This window comes from Nicotiana tabacum, chromosome 13 (genome assembly GCF_000715075.1).
Source record: "Nicotiana tabacum cultivar K326 chromosome 13, ASM71507v2, whole genome shotgun sequence".
In the NCBI taxonomy this organism is placed as follows: Eukaryota; Viridiplantae; Streptophyta; class Magnoliopsida; order Solanales; family Solanaceae; genus Nicotiana; species Nicotiana tabacum.
Window position 1 is genome coordinate 2729196 of NC_134092.1, and position 14086 is coordinate 2743281.

Sequence of the window (14086 nt, forward strand, 5' to 3'; positions counted from 1 at the left end):
ACTCTCATAACTCATCACACCAAGAATATTTAAAATACACTAAGCACAATAGTTTAACCTCTTCACCTCAAGATTTGACTCAAAAGCACCACATATTATTTATACCCGCTCACTTACTATAACATAGAGGTCAAGCATTACTTTTCCTTCATTAATCAAGTGCCCTCATGACAATAGAGAGTAGTTCCACACACAATAGATATTAAGAACAATTAGGAACTCAGGATAGAAAGAATTCGCTCACTCTCAGAAACAACATTCATATACTACAAAAGATGAACCATAGGCTTGCCCGTAGTGTACTACTATACTAATTGAGCTCATTCAGTCAAGGATCAAGTAGGACTTTAAATAGTTGTAATGTAGGTTGCGGGACGAGTAGCATACATTTAGATATAAGAGTGACTACACCTTCCTAAGCACTTTAATACATACAATTTAACATTCAAAACCCCACACTTATGTCAAATCATACTCCATATTCACATCAATATGCATTAACTCCCTACTTCTTTAAGCACAATTACATCAAGACTTACCACTGTCAAAGAATAATTGTACAACAATACAATATTTTTTCTCTTTTTTCTTTCTTTTTCAATTCAAGTGGCTCTTACTTTTTCAATACATTGCACCTTTCTCCTTATTTCATTAGTTCCACTCAAAAGCTAACCCAACCACCCCCACACTTCAACTTTTACAAAGTTCATAACAAATTTAAGTGCTCACGAGAGGTTAAATGGTTCAAATAGATGGTCAATTCAAACAAATGGGTAAGACTTATAATGTGGTTGCCAAAGAAACAGGATCACAGGCTCAAAGGGGTTAACTAAGATACATAATAATTAGGTGGGTAAAGCATATAATTGGCTCAACAAAGAAATGCCTATATCACTTTCAAGACTGAATAAAACTACTATTTCGCTTTGTAAATACACAAGGTAAGTTCTATATATCAAATGCAATACAAAGAATAACACAAAACTTCACACACACATGGCACATAACTCACTCAAGATTGGATCATCAAGACACTCTAGTCCAAGCAGTAAAGCAAGGTTAAGATCATATACTTTAAGGCACTTATACAAGAGTTAAAAACCGAGCCTAAGCGTCACAACTAAAGCACTCACTATTCTCAAGGCATAATAAAGTTAAGAGACATTGTCTTCAATTCAAATCATAGCACAAGGTTTCCTACTCCTAACAAAAAAAATCAACTATACCCGGTTCAAACAAAACCCTTCGAAAAGAACCGCGATACAAAGAAAAACCAAGGGGGGATTATTACACTACCTAACAAAGTAAAATTTTTTGTCTTTTTATTTCGACTTTAATCCCTCAAGAAACCTGTCGAATGATATCCATCGTCGGGAAAAATCAAAATATTTTCAATTTTTATGGTTTTTGCAATTTTTCAACTACTACAACTAACAAAACTAACACATATACATACAACATATAATTATCCCCCACCCCACACTTTAAGTTGTGGCATGTCCCCATGACACACAATTAAAAAGCATAAGGTAAAGGAAACTTCCTTGAATATCAAGTTGGGGTCTGAGTTGTCGAGATCCATTCCTCGCCTTCGAACCAATGCGCACATCCATGCCGATAACTTCTTCTCAGTCTTCTTGGGATGCACCTCACACTTATCTTTCTCGCTCAATACAGCCTTCTGTTTCGAGTCCATCACTTTCCACTCAACACTTGCAGCTGGCTTCTCCTTTTTAACCCGCGCTTCTATATTCACCTCAAACGTTACAGTCTCATCACCCACTCTAAGCATGAGTATTCTCTCGTGTATATCTAAGATTGCTCTAACCATTTCTAAGAATGGTCTTCCTAAGATGAGAGGGACCTCCTTGTTCTCCTCCATATTCACTACGATAAATCTACAGGAAATACAAACTTATCTACCTGGACTAAAACATCTTCTACTATCCCCTCGGGTATTAAAGTCATTTGGTCTTCCAGCTGCAAAGATATTGGCACAGACCTTATCTCTCCAATCTCCTTCTCAAGTTTCCTGTAAATAGACAAAAGACATTAGATTAATTGATACATCAGAATCACATAAAGACCTATCAAAATCAATAGAGCTTAAAGAGCAAGGTATAGTAAAACTCTCTTATCTCCACACTTCTGTGGGAGTTTTTTTTTCCGAGATTGCGTTGCAATGCTCTGTGAGCTTGACCACTGATGTCTCTTCTATCTTCCTCTTCTTTGTCAGGATCTCCTTCAAGAATTTAGCATAAGCCATCATTTGTGACAGGACTTCCGTTAATGAAAAATTTACATTAACATGTCTCAACATGTCTAGAAATCTCTCAAACTACTTGTCCAACTTTTCTCTATACAACTTTTGGGGAAAAGGTAAAGCAGGAATGTGCTTGCTCTCTTCATTAGATTCCTCCCTTCTTGATGTTTCCTCCTTCTTTTTATCAGCTTCCTTCTTGCCTTTTTTCTTCTTATCAACTTCATTTTTCAGCTGCTCCCCAATTTCTTTTTCAGGTACCACCTCTTTTTGGATTGGAGTGGGATCTTTCAACACTTGCCCTCTTCTCAAGGTCATATCATTCACTGTTTCTTTGGGATTCTCTCAGTATCAGTTGGCAAAGTACCTGGGACTTTCTCAGATAATATTGTTTCTATCTGTCCCACTTGTCTCTCCAAATTTCGAAACCTAGTGCCCAATTCTTTGATAGCTGCCACGTGAGCATCTAACCTCTCATCCGTCTTGACAATGAAGGCCTTCATTAGATCCTCTAGACCAGGCTGAATAGGCTGTTGAGGCTGAAACTGCTGCCTTTGCTGATTTTGGAAGCCTGGAGCTCCTTCTCCCTAAAATGTAGGGTTGTTTTGTTGCCATGCATTTGCAGTACTCCCAGGTGAACTCCATGATAAACCGGGGTGCTTCTGACCCATTGCATTGAAATTATAATTCCCCATCGCATTCAGTTCCTCGGTTGAGGCTTGACACTCATGAGTACGGTGTCCTCTTCCACATATATCACAAGTTGCATGAGGTTCACTCTGTATCGAAGCTAAGGTCAGCCTCAGTATTTCCTTTTCTATTGCATCAAGTTGTACCTGTACAGATATGTTAGCATCAACTTGGTGAACACCAGTTGACCTTCTACTTTCAGCACTTTCAGAAGGCCACTGATTTGCATCTTCAGATAACTCATCTAGAATAGTGACTATCTCCTATGGAGTTTTCTTCATCAACGGTTCTCCAGCTGCATTACTTAATGTTCTACGTGAGGCCGATATCAATCCATCCTAAAAATCTTGGAGTTGCATCCAAAGTTCAATTCCGCTATGTTGACACTTTCGAACTAATTCCTTAAACCTCTCCCAAGCTTCAAACACAGTTTCATTATCTTTCTGACATAAGTTATGGATTTCTCTTCTGAACTTGCCCGTCTTAGCTGAGGAGAAATATTTATCAAGAAATGTTCTGGTCATCTCCTCCCATGTTCTAATTGATCCCTGGGGCAAGCTTCTAAGTCACTGCTTTGCATAATCTTTCAGTGTGAAGGGGAATGCCCTTAAGTACACTACATCTTGTGACACACCATTATATTGAAAGGTGTTCATAATCTCCTCGAAGTCCATCAGATGTGTGTTTGGATCTTCGTTCATCTTCCCTATGCAAACACAATAATTTTGAAGAGTTTGGAGCAACCCTTGCTTTAACTGTAATTAGAGGTGGTCTAATACTTGATAATCCTTGGTTGTAGACTGGTCTAGCATAATTACCAAGTGGTCTCCCAGCCCCGTGAGGTATGATTCTGAATTAGTCTGTACCCAAGGGTTGATTTTGAGCAATTCTCCGAACCCTCTCCTCTTTATAGACAAGTTGTACATTTCGAAGAGCTTCTTCCTCGGCATATCGGGTAGCTTTTTCTCATTGTTGGGCTGCCTCTCTTGCAGCCAAATCCACATTATCATAATCTCCAGCCATAATTTCTTTGGTTGAGGATTGCCCAACCTTCACTATATTCTCGTGGAGATTTCTTCTCTTCCTCAGCTGTCGTAGTTGTTTCTCGATTTCTGGTTTGTATGGTAGCACTTCCTTCCCAGAAGATTGAGTCATGCACCAATCTCACATTTAGCCTACGCACATTCAAAGAACACTAACCGTAAAAAGGGAAAATAAAATAAAATAAAATAAAACAAAAATTCCTGAATTAGCACTACAAACTATTTCAAACACTATTGATTGCCAATCCCTGGAAACAATGCCAAAATTTGACGAGCGCAAAACGCACACTTAAAATATGCTCTCTAGTCAAATATAGTATAATATAATATCATATCCACAGGTATTTGAGTTAAACAATATTATCATAGTTTGTACTAAATTGCTATCCAAGATAATCAACAGTTTAGAATTATGTGATTAAAAACTAAAATTTACTGAGAATCTAAAGCTAATTGACGAATAACAATTGAGACAAAAGTAAGCAAGGAAGATATCAATGGGAGAAAATAGGGGTTGATTGGTTAGGTGCAAGATAAATGTCTGGGAGTTAACTCTAGTTAATTCACTTCTAATGTTCCAGTGAGTCTATCGAATTCACTCAATTATTAGTTCAAAAGTTTAGTAGAAACTCCTCTCTCAATTAAGTCTCAACCTCACAATATGAACAAATTAAGCTCAGTGAATATATGCACGACTTCGTAGTGGATTGGTCTTTAGGAGAACCTCTCTTGATTATCCTCCTAACTAGGTTTAATCAACAATTCAACTAGCCTCTTTCGATTACTAAGAAGAATTAATGAATTCAACCAATAAGATAATGCAAAGATATCACAAGTTATGCCTCTCTCGATTACATGAACATGTGAATATAGATGCAATAATTAAAATATCCAAAATGATTTAATACATAAAAACTAGAGTTAATATCCACAAACAAATATCAATACACCAAATCCATCAAACCCTAAAGGGAACTACTCCATAGATATGGAGTAATTCATCTCAGATAAGTTTAAAGTAAAGAAAAACATAAAACGATCCAAACTCTTGTCTTGAGTGAGGATTGAATGATGAAGTCCTTGTGCTTTTGCTTCTCCACCTCCGCTTTAGCCTCCATAGGTCTTAGACGTGTCAAAAATAAAATCCCCAGAATAACATTTTACCGTGTATTTATGCCAAGTAGGGTCGGGCCCAAACAAAAATACCTTTTGCTATGCGAAATAGGATACTTGTTCTGTAAAATTTGCACAGGCGCGCCGCATGGGGCGACGCGCCACGCGGGGCATTAGTGGGGATTTCCAAAGAGTTATTTATGACATGCATCATGAGTTTTGTACAAGCGCGGCGCGCCACGCGCCGCAGATGTGTTATTTTCTCAGAGTATGGATTTTTCTTGACTTTTTGATCATGAACGCGATCATGGCTTTATCCGTTGGACATTTACACAGAATTTAAAGCTCCAAATCACTCGCATTCATTCCGTAACATCTACATAGCTCAAAATCCTCCTATAAGGCATAAAACACACATTCAGTACAAAACACTAGTGATTAAAGCTCAAACTCAATTAAAGTGCAGTAAATTAGAGTGCAATAAGCGACTAAAACACAAGATTATGGCCTACCATCAACATTACTCTCCCCAGACCCTATTTGTAGAATTTCACTGGGTTGTTGTTGTTGTATCTCGATTCTCTATATACTTGGTGTACTTCTCAAGTGCTTTGGTCAAATTTACAAGTTGTTCTTCCATGGTCGAATTGTTAGATATTGCTCTTGAACTTTGAAAAGAAGAGATGAGAGGTAGATATCGTCTCACTGGGCGTGCCAAAATTTGTAGACAATAAATTTGCATCAAGAAAATAATCAGGACCGAAAGATATTACAACAATCGTAGTATTTGATTTTAAATAGTTGAGTGTTACAATCTCTATGAATCCTCTGATTCTACTTTTTCAATATAAATTCAAGTGCCTTTGAGCTTGATCTTGAACAAGTAGCCTTGATATTGAACGCCTTGTATATGATTTGACTTCGTTCTTGGCCTTGAATACTTGAAATTTGTGTTGAAGTGCTGGATGCTTGAACACTTGCAGTTTGCAGAGAATTATCACCTTTGATCCACGAGCTCCCTTGTGTCTTCTTGTTATAACTTCCGGTGCCTTTTCTAGGTTATGAAAACCCATATTTATAGTTGTGGGAGGGAAGAGTTGTGATGAGAACAAACTTTTTCCGGCCAATCAGATTGCAGAGTGACAAAGCTGCGTTTGATTGGCCAGAACATGTCACGTGCACATATGGCGCAGTTTCATTAGCCTTTTAATTTGACTTGGCATGCGTTGTCCTTTTGACATGTGGCATGATCCTATTGGATTATTCATTTGACTTGGTGTGCCACATCATTTGACACGTGGCACCAAACTAGGCCTCTAGGAAGATGGCATCTTGGGTTTAATGAATTAGGCTCATCACCTTTAGCCCAATAACATTGGGCCTTTATTTAAATCAATTTAACTAGATTTAAATAACTAAGCCAATATATATTAGCCCATAATATTTATTTGGGCCAACATATATTTAATTTGAGATTAAATTCAATTTTTTATGAATTTAAATTTAACAAAATTTTAATTGCCTACAACTACTAAAGTTGAACTTTACAAACAAGAAAAGGCAATAGATCTGTCATATATTGGGTAAAATCGTTTATACACCCAATGTTTTTGAAAATTAAACCCCTTCAACTTTGACTTTGTCCATATGTTTCTTCATTAGGCGATAGTAAAAGGAGAAATAAATGAATATAATTGTAGAAATAAATTGAGAGAGGAACATAAAAAGAAAAAAGTAACTTGTACTAACTAACGTTAATATGTTTATCAAAATATTTGTGTCATTTACAATGATAATAGAGCTCACTATTTATAGCTGCACCTAGGGAACAAGATCCTAGAATTAAGCTCCTCTTTAATGACAATTATGAGGGCCATTGAAGGATGTGTAACGGCGGACAGTGACTGCCATACTCTCTGTAACGGATCATGCACTTAATGCTGTAGAATATTTTTCATTGAATGCTACCAGATGACGACATTAATTTTGTTGTTATGAGTATCATTCTCTCCGGTGACAAGCGAGATAATTGCTTTTGGGTTTAGCTATCTCCTACTTTCGGTTCCACATGTCACATTCTCATGCGATCATTAAATATGAACATATTTTACCCCATACAGATAGTCCCCCTGCTTTCCGGTGGCATAACTTTGTGTCACCGGGAAGTTGGTAGAAATACCTTTTTTGGCGGGAAGTTCTTTGATCCCCTCTAAAAAGTTTCGGACAATTAACTAGACGCACGTCTCTCCGCATTTAATGCCCCGAACACGCTCATCCTTTGATTTAGCATCACTTTTTCCGGTTATCGAGGTAATTATGGCCATGCTTTAAGCCGCCTATACCTTTACTTATACGCATCAAACCTTTTCATTACACCTCATAATTCCTCAAACATTCTTTACTCAACTCGTACTTTGTCTTCAAGATTTCTTTAACCTTCTTCTTGAGAGAGAGCGTCCCTTTTTTTCTGATAAAAAATGGCTTCCTCTTCAAGAAACCCTAGTTCTTCAAAGAGCAAAGGTAAAGTTGATGACGAAGTTCCTCCTACGGTAAGCATTATCATCCCGAAGAGTCTTGTCACAACCAAATCTTTTGAAGAAAAGTTTCCTTCTGCTAACCCTCGTACGTGGGCCGTTGGCGTATACCCTTCGTCCATCCGTCCTTCCAGCATTTCCAATGTCAAAGATGACTGTAATTTCCAAGATTTAGACATTATTGTTCCTGATCTGGCGGAGCGAATAACTCTCCCCATGAAGGGCTTCACGTATTTTTATACGTATCCCTTTACTTTGGGGCGATTCTCTTTGAGCGGGGAGCTGGATTCCATTATTGTGTAATTTTTCACCCGCTACAAAGTGTACCTGGCATAGGTAAGTCCTTCTATGTAGGGGAGAGTCGCTTGTCTTCGACGTTTGTGCCAAGAGACAGGAGAGGAGCTGACCCTAGCTCAGTTAATAAATCTTTATTCCATTTAATTTTTCTGCGGGGAAATGATAAACTTTATCAAACATGGCCACCATGCCCTACTAGCCAGCATGGATGATGACAACGACCGTGGGTGGATTAATAGTTCATTGTAGTTGCCACCAAGGACATCATTTTGGCCACAACGTCATCCTTTCCGGAGTTGTGGAACGGTTCTCGCAAGTCCGTCTTTCATCCTTTCTTCTAGTTAACGATCATCCCATGATCTCACTATTCCTTTTCTTTTACTTGTTTCAGTGACTCAGTGGGTTCTACCATGGATTGAAGGTTTGGACCAGTGGGTCCAAACGATTTTGGACGTTACTACGCCAGAAACCTGTACGTGGAAGGAATTAGCCTTCAAATACGGATGGAAGGCCAAAAATCATGGTAAGCCAAACTCATCTTGTTTTTACCTTTTCGTATAAGGAAATAGTTTTACTTTTATCTCCTATTGGATTTAGGTCTACCCCAGGGCTCAGTTGTCGTCCTCGAAGAGGTCATATTGGCTAATCCTACTGATGAAACAAGGGTGCTACAGGAGGTTTTTACACAGACAAGTGTCTCCAGGCCTTTTTCTGGTATGAGTGCTTCTTCTCGGAGTCCCCGACCGGAGAACAAACGACCAAAATGAAGACCCTCTATGATCGAGGAAAAAAATAAAAAGGCGAAGAGTGACGCTCCTGAGTCGTCTCCGGAAGTTGTGGTGATGAGCCCCCTACCCGGGCCAACCATAGACACTGTAATGATTGATGATGATGGGGAAGCCAGCGAGGAGGGGGCTTCTCTACATAGAAGACGATGACCTTCCTCAGCTCAACAGACTGCTCAATTAGTTGAGTTAGTCACACCAACCGAGAACGATGCCTCGGCACTCTGGGTGAGAGTATGAGATGGTAGAAAATTCTAATTCTCACTTCCGGATCCCAGTCACCGTGCCTGATACCATGAGGATGAGTACCGGGTCCCTACCGTCTTCATTTGATGAGCAACCTACAAACAGCGTTGCATTTGCCGCATCCAGTTCTCATCCTTCAACACTATCAACTTCGTCTCCTTCTTCACCAACTCTTCCTTCACCACCAGCAACTGCTACATCATCTCCACTAGTTGCAACTGCCCGAGAAGAAGATGCCCCTCCCCCAGTCCCCAGTTCATGCTGCCCCCTTTGAAGATCTGCAAAAGAGGAGGAGAGTTACTCTCTTGTTTCCACCGGATGCCACCTGTTGTCCCAGCTGGTGGGACTTGCAACCTAACTGAAGCCTTTGGCTTCAGAAAAAGATAGGGAAAGGATACAAGCTCTCTCGGGAGAGTGTTTGTCAAACAATACTATGCATAATGCAACATTGATATATTCTTCATTTCCTTCGTTATTTCTTCTATCTTTGATATAGTAGGATTTTGAGCTTGCATTCTTCGTTTTGTAGGCCATTTTTCTTGATTCGAGATAAAAAGGAACTTACCTCCGAGTAGGATCAACCTTTGGCCGAGCGGGTCCAAACTGCTACTCGCCTCTCAGAGCTGAAAGCTAAAGATGCTGAGGCCATTGTGTTAGAGGCTCGGTTGCAGAAAAGTGAGCAAGAAGTAGAGACCCTTAGCCAAGAAGCCTCCCCGTTGAGGGCTAAGTTTGAAGAAGCTAGGGCAAATTGTGTTGAAATCGGTAATGTCATTATCGCTGCATCCGATTGTGAGGCTGCCTCCACTGAGAGATTGAACAGTTTGGAGGTGGCCTTGAACTCCAAACCTGAAAAGCTTGCTGCCGCCAGAGTAAAGTATGACCAACTGTAGGATAAACATAAAAGGACCATTAAGCATAATAGACTTTTCAGCTCTACTGTCCATGATCTCGATGTTAGTCTCTGATCCATTAGATCTGCACGGGAAAACCTTCATGGCGAGGTTGACCAACTTAAAGAAGAACTCAAATGCTGAGTGGCTTCCCTCATTGTTGAAAATACATATGCTATGTACAATATGAGGATAAAAACCTTGGAAGAGGCTAAAGCGAGTGTCATTGACTTTGATGCCGAAATCAATAAAGCCCGTGAGCTGGAGTTGGTTGCTAGAAGGGGTCTTTCGGCCAGGCCTGACACTACCAATTGTTTTGGTTCTGGTTCTGAGTTCACGGGAATCGAAGAGGAACCGGAAGGTGAAGATGCTGAAGGCCAAAATGATGAAGGCCAAGATATCGAACCGACAGCGAATCTACCCACTTCTCCTGGGGCGCGTATTCTTCTCTTCCTCCGGGTTCCGTAGATGCAGCAACTTAGTTTGTGATTTCTTTTGTGTTGGTTTTGTTTGGAACATTTATTATAAATAAAAACACTTTTTCGTTCAAGTATCGTATAAGTTTCCCTTTCTGCGTATCTTCATTTAAACATTTGCGAAAGTTTGCTCTTTGTGTCTTTTTTCATTTAAATGTTTGCGCAAGTTTGCTCTTTGCATCTTTTTTCGTTTAAGTGTTTGCGCAAGTTTTACTATTTGCGTCTGATTATGCAAGGCTTTGGGGTATATTTTACCCCAAAAGCATTTGGATTCCAGGCATAAGTTTTTCCGAAATCAACCCTTTAACGTGAGGGTTTTTATTAGATAGGGCCCTCTTATGTTTACGGTGCTCTTGAAGAGGACGTCTCTTGTTCATTACGGCACTAGCATTTGAAGTACTTGTTTAACTTTCAAATGATAAAATAAGTTCATCGTTCAGACAATACACAAGATAGAAATAAAAAGACTTTACTTTATTTCTTCCATTTTCAAAAGTACATAAGCATTCATTGTGCTAAAAAACATTGCCCTTTCTTGTGGCTAACTTGTACAACTTGATTCTACGAAGCTGGCCGTGCAGTCCCCGGTCCTAATAATACAATTATGTTTTCGGGTTTTGTATTCCGGTCGAAGTGGAAGCTGTTGTTGCCATATCCTCATATCATTCCCCTAGTGTTCGAATGCAGAGAATGCGAATTTGAACACTGGGAGTTTTATACCTTCGAGGATTCCACTAGTGAAATGCTAGATAATCTTCAGTTTGGTAACAAACTTCACTTACCCTTAGGAATTTATGCTATCGAGCCAAAGATTATCTAACAATCCCCTAGTGGCTTGCACTTGTGAATGGTCGGGTAATCTCTGTTTGACAGAAAACTCAACTTCTCGGTATGAACTTTGCTATCGAGCAAAAGACTATCTAACTGCTCTGTAGTGGTTCTGTGCTTGCGTACCTTGTCATTAAAAGGTCTTATTACTGTTGTTGAAACCTTCTTCATAGTATGATTTTCGTTTCTTCCTCGTTAAAAATCTTGCTAGAAAAAACCCAATTGGGACAAAATCTGAGCGAAGGATAAACAAGTGCGGCACATAATTTCAGTACATGTGACGTTCATCAACAATAGTATCTCTTGAGGTGTTCCATGTTCCAGTTTCTTAGAAACTTCTCTCCATCTTGATTCTCTAACTCGTATGACCCTTTCCCGGTGATGGCTGAAACCTGGTAGGGTCCTTCCCATATTGAACTTAGCTTTCCCGCACTGATTTCCTGGGTGTTCTGAGTTACTTTCCTTAAAACCAAGTCCCCTACTTTGAAGTAACGGAGGTTGGACCTTCGATTGTAATATCTCTCTATTCGCTGCTTTTCAGCTGCCATCCTTATATGCGCCAAGTCCCTGCGCTCATCGAGCAACTATAAATTGACTAACATTGCTTCACTGTTTGCTTCTTCGTTTGAGCAAAAATATCTCATGGTACGTTCACGTACTTCCACTGGGATCAGGGCTTCTGCCCCGTACACAAGAGCAAAATGAGTCTCCCCCGTGCTTGATTTGGTTGTTGTTCAGTACGCCCATAGTACACCTAGAAGCTCCTCTGGCCATTTTCCTTTAGCTGCTTCCAATCTCTTTTTAAGATTTTATATGATCACTTTGTTCGTTGATTCTGCTTGGCCATTTGCGCTCGGATGTTAAGGTGATGATGTGATCCTCTTGATTTTCAAGTCTTCGAGGAACTTTGTGATTTACGCGCCTATAAATTGTGGTCCATTGTCGCAGGCTATTTCATTTGGTATCCCAAATCTGTAAATTATGTTCTCTCACAAGAAATCTACTACTTCACGTACGCCGATCTTCTGAAAAGGACCTGCTTAACCCACTTAGAAATATAGTCAGTTAAAAACAAAATAAATCTTACCTTACCGGGGGCCGGTGGTAGCGGTCCGACGATATCAATCCCCCATTTCAAGAACGACCATGGTGACCGAACTGAATGCAGTGGCTCTACCGATTGATGTACCAGCAGTTCATAACATTGACATTTATCGCATTTTTGAACATAAGCTTTGGCGTCTTGTTCCATTCGAGGACAATAGTATCCTGCCCTTATTAACTTTAGTACTAAAGAATCTACGATCGAGTGGTTCTCGCAGATCCCTTTGTGGATTTCTCGCATAACATAGTTAGCCTCGGAGGCTCCCAAACACCGGGCCAACGGGCCTTGGAAATATTTTCTATATAATTTTCCTCCTTTGAAACTATACCGTGTGGCTTTAGTTTGTAGTGCCCGAGATGCCTTAGGATCCTCAGGTGGTTTTTCGTGTTCGAGATAATAAATAATTTCATTTTTCCAGTCCTAGACCAGATTAGTCGCATTTACATCGTAATAGCTATCTGTATCCAAAATCGAGTGCATAAGTTGTACGACCGTACCGGAGTCCAGTCCTTTCATTTCTATGGACGAGCCAAGGTTAGCTAATGCATCTACTTCTACATTTTCTTCCCTCGGGTTATGCATGACTGACCACTCCCGGGACCAAGCGAGTAGAGCCTGAACCTTCATTACATATTGTTGCATGCATTCCTCCTTGGCTTCGAAGATCCCGTAGACCTGATTTACCACCAACTGGGAGTCATATTTGATTTCTATGACCTCAGAGTCAAGTCCTCGGGCCAACTTGAGCCCTACAATCAAAGCTTCATACTCCACCTTATTGTTAGTCAGCGGGACCGTTCTTATGACCTGCCTTAGGGTTTTTGCTGATGGCGTGGTTAGTATTGTGCTGAGTCCGGACCCGTTTACGTTTGAAGCTCCATCCATGAATAGGGTCCAAACTCCTGATGTCGATTCTAACACCATCACTTCTTCTTTGGTTGCCAAAGGTAACAATCCCGGACTAAAATCGGCCACAAAGTCGGCCAGAATGTGTGACTTGATCGCAGTCCTAGGTTTATATTCTATGACAAATTCACTCATTTGGACGGCCCACTTGGCCAGTGGAAGGTGGTCACCAAGGATATTTCACAGGGGAAGGTGGTCACCACAGCTATCGGATGACACCGGAAATAAGGTCTTAGTTTTTTAGCGGCGACTACGAGAGTTAAGGCCAATTTTTCTTGATATGGGTAGCGATTTTCTGCTCCCGTTAAAATTTTACTAACGTAATAGATAGGATATTGCGTATTTTAATCCTCACGGACTAGAACAACACTTACTGCTACCTCGTACACTACTAAGTAGACTAACAGTTTTTTGCCTTCTTCCGATTTTGATAGTAATGTAGGACTTGACAAATACCTTTTCAAATCCCTTAATACCTGTTGACATTCCGGGGTCCATTATAAGTTGTTCTTCTTTTTGAGCAGTGAGAAGAAATGATGGAATTTCTATGAAGACCGAGAAATGAATCTGCTCAGAGCGACCAATCTCTCTGTTAGCCTTTGAACCTCTTTTACGCTTGATAGCTGGTCCGAGATGTCTTCGATGGCTTTGATTTTATCGGGGTTAACCTCGATTCCCCTTTGTGAAACCAGAAATCATAGAAACATACTAGAGCTGACCCCGAACGTGTATTTCTCGGGGTTAAGCTTCATGTTATGCTTCTTTAGGATATCAAAAGTTTCTTGCAAGTGTTTGAGATGATCACTTGCGTTCAAAGACTTAACAAGCATATCATCTATGTAAACTTCCATGGTTTTCCCTATTTGCTTTTCAAACATCTTGTTCACGAGCCGTTGATAAGTGGCTTCGTTAT

At 40.0% G+C, this 14086-nt stretch overlaps 1 non-coding gene across 1 annotated transcript; it reads left to right on the plus strand.

Moving 5' to 3' along the window:
* Positions 1-3319: 3319 nt before the first annotated feature.
* LOC142168451 (small nucleolar RNA R71) lies at positions 3320-3426 on the plus strand. The gene has a single exon (XR_012698313.1). It is a non-coding gene; the product is annotated as a small nucleolar RNA R71 (small nucleolar RNA).
* Positions 3427-14086: the final 10660 nt, after the last annotated feature.